We start from the raw sequence: 12020 nt of genomic DNA on the forward strand, positions 1-12020 counted from the left end.
CTTTGATGTAGGAATTGTGGGTTCTTCCATCTCCTGTGGTCGTTCCTTCTTTTCAGACTTATCCATCTACGGCTATGATTTCTGAACATGAGGCATCATTAGACAGACTTTTAAATGGCCAGTTGGGTATATATGCTAATCTCAACTTTGTTAAATGTTTCAGACTTATCCATCTACTTGCTCCCATGATGTTCCTGAATTCTATTATTGTGGCTCGCTGTATTTCCAAATGTAAGCCACACTGAACCCGAGTTGGCCAATTATCAGGACTAAGTGGCTCGTTAAATAATTGAGGTGTGCTCATAGATTTAGGAGCATGTATGAATTTACATGCGCACCTTCATAAACCATACATAGAATCTTGGGGAATGTGGGATATACTACTACTACTTAACACTTCTAAAGCGCTACCAGGGTTACGCAGCGCTGTACAATTTAAACATAGAAGGACAGTCCCTGCTCAAGGAGCTTACAATCTAAAAGACAGGTGTACAATCTAGAGACAAGTGTACAGTCAAAGACAAGTGTAGAGTCCGACTAATAGGGCATACTATATTTCACAAAAGGTTAGGTGCCGAAAGCAGCATTGAAGAGGTGAGTTTTAAGCAGAGATTTGAAGATGGGTAGGGAGGGGGCTTGGCGTAGGGGTTGAGGAAGATTGTTCCAGGCATAGGGTGAGGCAAGGCAGAATGAGCGGAGCCTGGAGTTGGCAGTGGTGGAGAAGGGAACTGAAAGGAGGGATTTGTCCTGGGAGCGGAGGTTACGGGCGGGAACATATGGGGAGATGAGGGTAGAGAGGTAGTGAGGAGCCGCAGACCAGGTGCATTTGTAGGTAAGGAGGAGAATCTTGAATTGAATGCGGTATCTGATCGGAAGCCAGTGAAGTGATTTGAGGAGAGGGGTGATGTGAGTATATCGGTTCTGGCGGAATATAAGACGTGCGGCAGCATTCTGGACGGATTGAAGGGGGAATAGATGGCTAAGTGGGAGGCCGGTGAGAAGCAAGTTGCAGTAGTCAAGGCGAGAGGTAATGAGAGCTTGGACGAGAGTTCATGTGGTGTGCTCAGATAGGAAAGGGCGAATTTTGCTGATGTTGAAGAGGAAGAAGCGACAGGTCTTGGCAGTCTGTTGGATATGCGCAGAGGAGAGGGAGGAGTCGAAGATGACTCAGAGGTTGCGGGCAGATGGGACGGGGAGGATGAGGGTGTTATCAACTGAGATAGAGAGTGGAGGAAGAGGAGAGGTGGGTTTGGGTGGAAAGACGAGGAGCTCGGTTTTGGACATGTTCAGCTTCAGGTGGCGGTTGGACATCCAGGCAGCAATGTCGGATAAGCAGGCCGATACCTTGGCCTGGGTCTCCATGGTGATGTCTGGTGTGGAGAGATATAGCTGGGTGTCATCAGCATAAAGATGATACTGAAAACCATGAGATGAGATCAGTGAGCCTAGGGAGGAGGTGTAGATTGAGAAGAGAAGGGGTCCAAGGACAGATCCCTGGGGAACTCGAACAGATAGTGGGATGGGAGTGGAGGAGGATCCATGAGAGTGTACTCTGAAGGTGCGGTGGGAGAGATAAGAGGAGAACCAGGAGAGGACAGAGCCTTGGAACCCAAAAGAGGACAATGTGGCAAGAAGTAAGTCATGATTGACAGTGTCAAACGCAGCGGATAGATCGAGGAGGATGAGGATGGAATAGTGGCCTCTGGATTTGGCGAGGAGCAGGTCATTGCAGACTTTAGAGAGAGCTGTTTCTGTCGAGTGTAGGGGGCGAAAGCCGGATTGAAGTGGATCTAGGATGGCATGAGAGGAGAGAAAATCAATGCAGCGACTGTGGATGGCGCGTTTAAGTATTTTGGAGAGGAAGGGGCAGAGAGAGATGGGGCAGTAGTTGTAGGGGCAGGTAGGGTCAAGTGATGTTTTTTTTAGGAGAGGTGAGACTACAGCGTGCTTGAAGGTGTCAGGGACAGTTGCAGTGGAGAGAGAAAGGTTAAGGATGCGACAGATTGAGGGGGTGACAGTATGGAGATGGTGTTAAGTAGGTTGGTGGGGATGGGATCGGAGGAGCAAGTGATGCATTTCGAGGAGGAAAGAAGGCGGGAGGTTTCATCCTCGGTGATCTCAGGAAAGGAGGAGAAGGAGGCCTGGGTTGGTTGGTTGAGGGAGAGGGTTAATGGGTGGAGAGGGGGGGTGGGGAGGTGATGGCTTGGTAGTGAATTCAAGGTTGATCTTTTGCACGTTGTCATGGAAGTAATCAGCCAGTGATTGAGGAGAGAGTGAGGGGGGAGTGGGAGCGGGGGGCACCTTGAGGAGGGAGTTAAGGGTGGCGAAGAGACGATGAGGGTTGGAGCTGAGAGAACTGGTCAATTGGGTGTAATAGTCCTGTTTTGCAAGGAATAGGGAGGAGTGGAAGGAGGAAAGCATGAATTTAAAGTGAAGGAAGTCTGAGTGAGTACGAGATTTCCTCCAGAGGCGTTCAGCAGATCGTGCGCAGGAGCGAAGGTAACGGATGCAAGGGGTCAGCCAAGGCTGGGGATTAGTACGCTTTGTGGGACGGGACGTGGAAGGTGCGAGGGTGTCCAGAGCAGAGGAGAGAGCGGCATTGTAAGCGGAGACCGCTTTGTCGACAGTCTCGGAGGATATGATGGATGGGAGGAGATTAGAGATACTAGCGGATAAGATGAGGGGGTCAATGGCCTGGAGATTCCTAGAGGTGGTGGTTAAGGTTGGGCGGGGCGGAGGGGGGGGTGATGAAGTGTGAACGTGATCAGGTGGTGATCAGAGAGAGGAAGAGCTGAAGCTTGGAAATTGGAGGGTGAGCCGGATGAGGAGAGGACGAGGTCAAGACAATGGCCGTCACGGTGAGTAGGGGTGGTAGAGCACAGCTGGAGGTTGAAGGAGGATGTGAGGGTGAGGAACTTAGAAGCGTGAGGGTCGGATGGGTCATCAGCATGTATATTGAAGTCTCCGAGAATGAGAGACGGAGATGAGGATATGTCACATTTTAAAAAATCCTTTATCCTCCACCATGGAAGGTACTGCCTATCCAGCAAGTTTGGTCCAGTGAAGACTAACTCAAAATAACCTGTCCCTTAGCTGGGCTCTAGTATTACCATATTGAAAACGCGGATATAACAAAAGAGAGGGAACAAAGTACAAACTAAAGTCCAAACAAAAAAAACAGCACCACGGGCCTTTAAAAATGGAACACAGTTCTTTAATGAATGAGCCTTGACAAAAAGACCCGACACGGGCCGTGTTTCGGTGACTAGCACCTGCGTCAGGGGTCACAGTGATGACGTGGAAAACTTGGGGAATAACTCGAATATATTCCTCTACAATATATTATTCCTTACCCCACGTCTCATGTAGTAAAAGCTACAAAGCACCAAGGCACTTTCACTTTCTGTATCATGCCTCTGTGGTTCTGTTCCACTAGGCTTTCTTGAAAGGATTATGTAACTTTTGGGAACAAAAACACACAGTTATAAATGCAGTATTACAATTTTTTTTGTTATATTTGTACCCTGTGCTTTCCCACTCATGGCAGGCTCAATGCAGCTTACATGGGGCAATGGAGGGTTAAGTGAGTTGCCCAGAGTCACAAAGAGCTGCCTGTGCCTGAAGTGGGAATTGAACTCAGTTCCTCGGGGCCAAAGTCCACCACCCTAACCACTAGGCCACTCCTCCATTCCACAAAACAACCTTTTAGGGTGGATAGTGTTCACAATGAGCTCCTTTTAGTACTGACCAGATAGAAGAGATAAAGAGTTTTCAGTTTTGGCACAATATAAGTCACCACAAGAACAAAATATAAGAAAACCAATGGACTGCATTAGGGGCTTATAGCCCATTTAGTTGTGTTTCAAAAAATGAATGATCTGCATGAAACAAAATATTTATTTTAATTATTTGGACTTATAAATTCAGTTGTCCCTGAAACATGCTCAAAACAGAATAATCTATTGGTGTATCTAAAATGTCAATTTTTACAAAAGAGATGAAGTGAAGATGTGATTTCATGTGCCCCTGTGAAAGGAGAGTTTAATTTTACTTCCATGAGGAAACAGGACAGTGTATTCTATAGAACAATGTAGAAAAATGAAAACAATATACAGTTGTTTATTTATTTATTTATTGCATTTGTATCCCACATTTTCCGACGGTATGGCAGGTTCAATGTGGCTTACATATTGCTAAAAAGGCAGTTACAAAATTTAGATTTGTAGAAGTCTAGTACATAATACAGAAGTACAATTATTTTTATTATGTAAATAAAAATACAGTTCAATCCACTGTCCCCAATCCACATCAAATGGCGCACTGTGACTTTTCAGCAAGCGGATAGCAAAGCAAACAGCAAAACTATACAGACACCCCTCTTCCCATCCCCTCCCAAACCCAAAGTGTACAGTTTATTACTGCTATTTCTACTAACTACATTAATGTTTGTGCTGTTGTAGTGCTTTTCAATTTAATTCTATGATATATATCTACACTAGTAAAACAGGCCCATTTCTGACACAAATGAAACAGGCGCTAGCAAGGTTTTCCTTGGAGTGTGTATGTTTGAGAGAGTGTGTGTGAGACTGACTGCGTGAGAGAGAGTGAATGTGCGACTGTGTGTGTGTTACAGAAAGAGAGTGAGACTGGGTGCGAGTGTGTCTGTGAGAGAGTGTGTGTGTGTGAGAATGAGTGTGCCATGGGCCCCCCACCCTCTGAGTTCCAGGGTTCTCCCCCTCACTCCCTCCGAGTTCCAGGGTCGTTCCTCCCTCCCTCCGAGTTCCAGGGTCGTCTGTCCCCTCCCTCCGAGTTCCAGGGTCATCCTCTACCTCCCTGTCTCTCTGAATTCCAGGGTCCTTCCTCCCTCCCTCCAATTTCCAGGGTTGTCCCCCCCTCCCTCCCTCTGAGTTCTAGGGTCATCCCCCCAACCTCCCTCCGAGATCCAGGGTCATCCTCTCCTTCCCTCCCTCCCAATTTCAGGGTCCCCCCCTCCCTCCCAGTTTGAGAGCCCCCCTCCCTCCCAGTTCTAGAGTCGTCGTCCCTGCCTTCCTCCCTCCCTTCCAGTTCCAACTACACTGCCTCCAAATTTGTAAAATCATCTGTTTCGGCGGACGAAAGCAGCGGTAAAACAAGTGCAGCCTCGGCCCTTCTCTCTGTTAGCTCTGGTCCCTCATTGTGGAAACAGGAAATGAGGGCGGGACCAGAGCTCAGCTAACAGAGAGAGAAGGGCCGAGCCTGCATGCCTGGGGGTGGCAACCTGGGGGGGCGTGGCATTGCAGCGAGGATGGCAGGGGCGGGGCCTCGTGCTGCTGCTGTCGTTCGACCTGGGGGGGCATTGCGGCAAGGGCGGCAGGGGTGGGGCCTCATGTTGCTGACGTACCCAGAACTATGTGACGCGTCGGTTTAATGGCTGGAGCCAGAGAGCAGGAATGCCTCAGCCACGGAGTCAGCTTCAGAACGTTGGAGGTGCATTTTATTATATAGGACTAGTAAAAAAGGCCCGTTTCCGTAACAAATGAAACGGGCGCTAGCATGTGGTTTGGGGTTTTTTTTTTTTTTTCCTGTTTGATATTAAGGGATATAAGTGTTTTCAAAAAAGAGCTTTACTATAAAACCATGTTTGTCGGGTTTAGGTAAAAATCCTTACCAGTCACATAGTTTCAAACAACCTTTGGAGAGTGTGTGTTGAGATGGTCGGTGTGAGAGAGAGTGAATGTGCGTTTGTCTGTGTGTCACACAGAGAGACAGAGACTGGTTGCCAGCATGTGTGAGAATGAGAGTATGTGGCAGGGTCCCCCCTCCCTCCCTCCCAGTTCCCTGGTCTTTATGTCAGTTGCAGGGATTTCCCCCTCCCCCCTCCCCAGGCTTGCAAAGTGTCATGGAGCAGAGTGTGGCTTTGAGGGTGTTTATGGCTGCAGAGATGATATAGAGTGATTCAGATAGCAATTGAGTATGCATGTATTTTTGTTTACATTCTGTGGCTTTTTTGGGGGAGGGGTGTTTCTGTTAGTTAATGTATGTTTGTGGTGCATTGTCTGTGCATGTGTGACAGAGCATGTGTGACAGAGTTAGTTTGTGTGTGTGTGCAGGTTGTTGGTGGGGGTTTTTTTTTTTTTACTTTTGTTTTTGGGGAGGGGGTTGGGGGATGTGCTGTGCTTGCAAGCTGTTTCTTTGTCTGTGGGGTTTGTGTAGGTAGATCTTTGTTTTGGTGAAATGTAAGGGTGTTTGTAGGGGGGTCAGTGTTTGCAGATTGCTGGATAGATGTTTCTCTTTTTTTTAAGCTTCTTTGGTGTTGTGCTGAGGCAGCAGTGTTTGTTTACGTGGGCGGAAGGGAGTTTTTTTTTGCCTTTTAGGGCTCCTGTAGGTTTCCTTTGAAAAGAAAAGCAGTGTGTGAAGCAGAGCTGTGTTTTCCCCGAGTTTAATGAGGTCGGCGAAAGGTTAGCAGTTGCCTTATGCAGGGGATGTTTTTTTGTTGTTTGCTGGGAGAGGAGCAGCGTGTGCAAGCGTCGTTTTTGTTAGGGGGGAACAGTTGAAGAGGAAAGCGCTGTGGGAAGCAGTCTTGTTCTGGGTACGGTGGTTTGTGGAAGGGAGAGTAGGCTGCTGTTTCAGTCCGTTAGAGGCCGGCTGTGTGGATGAAGGGTTTGTTGTGGCGGGGGTTGTTTTTGGACGTCCTGGGTTGACTCCTGAGAAGGTGGGGGGGGGGGGGGGGGGGGTTGGACTTTCGTGCATCTTTGTACTTCTCCCCCTGCCTGGGTTTGTCTGTGGTGCTGGCTGTTTGGGGTTTAATTTTTCCAGTCTCCGCCTGGGTCTGTCTGTGATGCTGGCTGGGTCGGGTAAATTTTTTGCAGTCATAGCCGCGCACGTCCCAGTACTCGTATTCCCCCCGGCTCCATGTGAAGAACAGTATATTGCGTTTGTCTACATACCCACTGCTGGGATATTGTCTGTTTTCAGCGTTGTTCATCTGCTCTGCTCTGAGAATGCTCCTCCTTTCTTGTTCTGTTTTTTGTTCCGATAGGTCCTTTCTGTGTCGCATTTCGTTGCCTGGTAACATTTCTCCTTCAGTGCTTTGTTGTGATAGGTCCGTGTTTTGTGGCTTTGCTGCTTTTTTCCTGTTTTTCGGGCGGGCGGGGCAGGGAGGCATTCTCAGTGGGATGACTTCACCACCACGAACTTACGAACCCTTATCGTTCGGCTGTGACTTCATTACCTTTGTCCTCAGAACGTTCAGGGTGCGTTTTATTATATTAGATATGGGCAGCATTCAAATAAAAAAACAAAGCTGTCAAATCATTTTTTTTTTTTTAAACTTTTATCCCCCACTTTTAAGGCACTGCCTAACCAACTGGAACAGGTTTCCATTTGTTACAGATGGACCTGCATAGGCAGTCCATGCTGCTATTGGTTTGGGAGCACCAATATGGCGGCGAGCTTCACTTCCACAAATGGGGGAGGGTGAATTGCGCAGAGGATGGAGCGGGAACTGCAATGCCAAAGTTGAAGCCCCTTCTCAAACTCCCTCCCCCCGCCCTCCTTGTTCCATTGCCCCTCCCACCCTGGCGCTCGCTCAATCACAAAGAGAGCAGAAGGAGGAGAGAGAGAGAGCGCGCGGTTGCTGTACTGACGGCTGAATTTGACCCGTTGAGGACACCGTAGAGCCTCGTGGTTTCACATTCAGCCAGTGCAGCAGAGTGGTAGGATCCGGCAAGGGAGCTTAGGATCCGGCGTTCAGCACTTGTCCTCTTGCTCCTGCATTTGTGTAGAGCATCGGGGAAGGAGAGAAAGGAGAGGTAAGGGCGGGAGGGAGAGGGGGGATGAAAAGGGCAGGCTGAGAAAGGGATGAGGGAAAGCTGGAGGTGGCATGGGTGGGTGAAACATGTGAATGCAGTACAGTGGAGGAATTTGGGGGAATCCACGTGGGGGGAGGAGGAGGTGGCTGGATGCACCGAGGAGGGATGTATTGGCAGCATTCACAAAGAGCAGTGGGGAGACTGTGGGGCTCATTATCAAAGCACTTAGACTTACAAAGTTACATAGAAACCTATGGAACTTTGTAAGTCTAAGTGCTTTGAAAATATGCCTCTGTGTGTGTTAGGGTGGGTTTGAGAGAGCTATGATGATGGGAGTGCTCTCTAGCATCGGCGAAGGAGAGGTAAGGGCGGGAGCATGCTTAGGGGTGGAGGGAGAGGGGGGGGATGAAAAGGGCAGGCTGAGAAAGGGATGAGGGAAAGCTGGAGGTGGCATGGGTGGGTGAAACATGTGAATGCAGTACAGTGGCAGAATTTGGGGGAATCCACGTGGGGGGAGGAGGAGGTGGCTGGATGCACCGAGGAGGGATGTATTGGCAGCATTCACAAAGAGCAGTGGGGAGACTGTGGGGCTCATTATCAAAGCACTTAGACTTACAGTTACATAGAAACCTATGGAACTTTGTAAGTCTAAGTGCTTTGAAAATATGCCTCTGTGTGTGTTAGGGTGGGTTTGAGAGAGCTATGAAAGTGTATGTGCTGGGAGCAATATGGATTTCAGAAAGAGAACTACGTCTTGCCCCCAGTGGCGTAGCCAGACCTGAGATTTTGGGTGGGCCCAGAGCTAATATGGGTGGGCACGCACTGTCTATATAAGTATGAGCAGTGTCTCTTGGGATCCTACAAAATAATGCCTTAGAATTCACTTGATGATGGATTTCTAAGTAGTCTGCCCAAAAGCTGCCCTGCATCAGTATAACCACATACATACTTAATGGAAAAATTGATATTTTTAAATATAATTACATTATCCCACAATCGCTCCACTGCAAAAAGCTATACACAAACTTGTGCAAAAACACACTCATATCCTTACTAAACCATAACAGCACTAATTCCAAGGACAGGACGAGCTATAACCTTATGCTTCAAAAGGCAGAACTGTAATTACACCAGGCTCTAAAGCACCAATACACTACCTCGTGAAAAAAAAAAGCAAAACAAAAAGGGCTGCCAATACTACACGCTATCAGAATACTGCACCATGATCACACATGAACAACACATGACACAAGGAACTAGAAATCAAAAAATATGAAGGCAAAATACTGAACTGGAAAGTTAACTCAAGAAGTTAGACTTAGCATGCAGCAATACCAGAAAAATTGAAACCTACATGCAAAATATCACAGATGTACATTTCCAAAAGCTGACATATTCCAATTAATAAATTCTGAATAAAACACTTTTTTCTACCTTTGTTGTCTGATCTATTCGCTTTGGTCCCAGTGTCTTCAGTTTCATGCAGTGTCTTCTTTCCATCTGATATTTTTTCTCTCACCATGTCCACCATCCTCTTGTGTCCTTATGTGTCCTGTCTACCATCTGTACCCCTGTCCCTATCCTTCCTCAACTCAGCAGTTTCCCCTCCATCCATGTCCAGCATTTCTCCTCACTCCCCTCCATCCATGAGCATCTCCTTCCTTTGTCTTTCCTTCCCTCCATCCTTGTCCAACATTTTTCCTCTCTTCCCTGCCCTCCACTCCATCCACGTCCAGCATTTCTCCTCTCTTCCCTCCCCTCCATCCATGCACATCTCCTCCCTGACTTCTTTCCCCTCTCTCCATCCAGCAACTCTCCATTCTCCCCTGCCCTCTCCTCCATCCACCCATATCCAGCAAATGTCCTCTGTCCCCTCCATTCATCCATCCATGTTCAGCAACTCTCCTCTTTCCTTTCCCCTGCCCTCCCCTCCATCCATCCATGTCCAGCAACTCTCCATTCTCTCCTGCCCTCACCTCCATCCATCCATATCCAGCAAATTTCCTCTCTCCTCCATCCACCCATATCCAGCAAATTTCTTCTCTCCCCTTTCCCCTCCATCCATGCATGCCCAGCAATTCTCCTCCTTCCCCTGCCTTCCGCTCCATGTCCAACAACTCTCCATTCCCCTGCCTTCTCCTCCATCCATCTCCAGCAAATTCCCTCTCCCCTTCCCCTCCATCCATGCATGCCCAGCAATTCTCCTCCTTCCCCTGCCCTCCACTCCATGTCCAGCAACTCTCCATTCCCCTGCCTTCTCCTCCATCCATCTTCAGCAAATTTCCTCTCTCCCCTGTCCCCTCTAGCAATCCCTGTTGTCCAGCAATTCTCCTCTCTCCCCTGCCCATCCTGTTTCTATCCATCCCCTTCCCCATTCTATCCAGCATCTCCCTCCCCCTCTCTCACCCTTCACAGCATCTCCCATCTGTCTGTCTCAAACAACGACAATGTGAATGCAGCTTGCAGCAGCTCACAGGTTTGCCTGCTTTAACTTGCCTCGGCGACGGCTGCGCAGGGGAGTGGAATAGATAGGCTGCTGGCTCACTTCCACTCCACTCCCCAAGTCGCAGCGGCGAACGGGCGGCCCTAAAAGCAGCAAACAACCAGGCTCGTCAACTCCGTCCTTCCTTCGCTTCCTGCCCTCTCTGCGTGCGTCCCGCCTTCCTCTGATGTCATTTCCTTTCGAGCGGGCGGGACGCTGAGAGGGCAGGAAGCGAAGGAAAGACGGAGTCGACGAGCCTGGTTGCTTGCTGCTTTTAGTGCCGCCCGTTCGCCGCTACGGGTAAGAAAAAAATAACATCAGAGCTGTGAGTGGCTCGCAGACTAGGACTGGGTGGGCCTGGGCCCACCCAGGCCCACCCGTAGCTACGCCCCTGCTTGCCCCATCCTTGGCCACCTTTAATTCTAGACTGAAAGCCCACCTCTTTAACATTGCTTTTGACTCGTAACCACTCGCCTCCACCTACCCTCCTCTCTTCCTTCCCGTTCACATTAATTGATTTGATTTGCTTACTTTATTTATTTTTTGTCTATTAGATTGTAAGCTCTTTGAGCAGGGACTGTCTTTCTTCTATGTTTGTGCAGCGCTGCGTACGCCTTGTAGCGCTATGGAAATGCTAAATAGTAGTAGTAGTAGAACTAATGTATGCAACCAGGTAGATATGAGAGATAGCTCTCTGTATTTTTACGGGGTGGGGGTCGGATTGTTAGGTGTGGGATGTGTGCTGGGAAGAATGGAGACAGAACTGGCAGAGGAGGTGGTGGGGTTGCTGGAATGAGGGAAAAGAGATATAAAGCCTGGAGACAGAAAAAAAATGAGGATATCTTTATAGTTTGAGGCAGCATGGGCATAATTATATATATATATATAACAAATTATATTAATTGTTAATTCTGTTTAAAGTTTGGTGGGTAAATTCTCAGTTCTGTAAAGTAAAGTGAAGGAATGCCAGATGGTTTAGATTACTTAGAAATCTAGCGTTTGCTGGGCTAAAGGTTAGAAAGGTCAGAGAGAGAAACTTTCTTTGACCCCTTGTGAGTGATGGATGGTTAAGGCTAGTTCATAGATATTATTTTACCACAGCTGGATGCCATTAAATCTTGAGGGGATCAGTAAAGCAAGGCATGTTGCAGACATACTGTAGTTTTAAAAGGATTAGTTGTAAAATGCTAATTAGAAGGAAACAGGTTAGATATGGATATTCTAGATATTATAGATACCATTATAAGTATTTAGAATATGTCTTATAAGGATGCTTATTTTAGAATATGTTTTATTCTGTGTAATTAATAATTCTATGTAGAATATCTGTTCAACTCTCTGCCTTACTTTTCAAGTGAGACTGCAGTTGAAAAGGTCAGCATCTGGTTTGAATTATCTACAGTCCTAGCTAGTTCAATGTATGAAGCTAATAGGTGAAAAAGGTCAGGAAAAGCCTTCTCCTTGATTGATTAGCTAAGTGTAGGACTGTAGCATTAAGCAAGAATATCCCTTAGCCCCTAAATGAACCTAAGTTATGAAGTTAGCTGAGAAATTAATCATAATGAAATGCCAAGAGTTCTGGTGCCCAATTGTCTGGTGTGAGAGGCCCCAGGTCATAGGTCAGTTTGAGAAATATCAAACCTATGTAACTGATATTTTTAAGTAATGTATAGAGATGATTGGTTGAGGCAGGGTAATCAATCTATTCTTTACCATCTGGAGAGTAAGGGGGGCTAGAGAGGGGGATA

At 47.5% G+C, this 12020-nt stretch overlaps 1 protein-coding gene across 1 annotated transcript in view; it reads left to right on the forward strand.

Moving 5' to 3' along the window:
* Positions 1-12020, forward strand: part of LOC115477517 — an 881049-nt gene that overhangs the window by 107779 nt on the left and 761250 nt on the right.

The sequence above is a fragment of the Microcaecilia unicolor genome, chromosome 1 (genome assembly GCF_901765095.1).
Source record: "Microcaecilia unicolor chromosome 1, aMicUni1.1, whole genome shotgun sequence".
Lineage (NCBI taxonomy): Eukaryota > Metazoa > Chordata > Amphibia > Gymnophiona > Siphonopidae > Microcaecilia > Microcaecilia unicolor.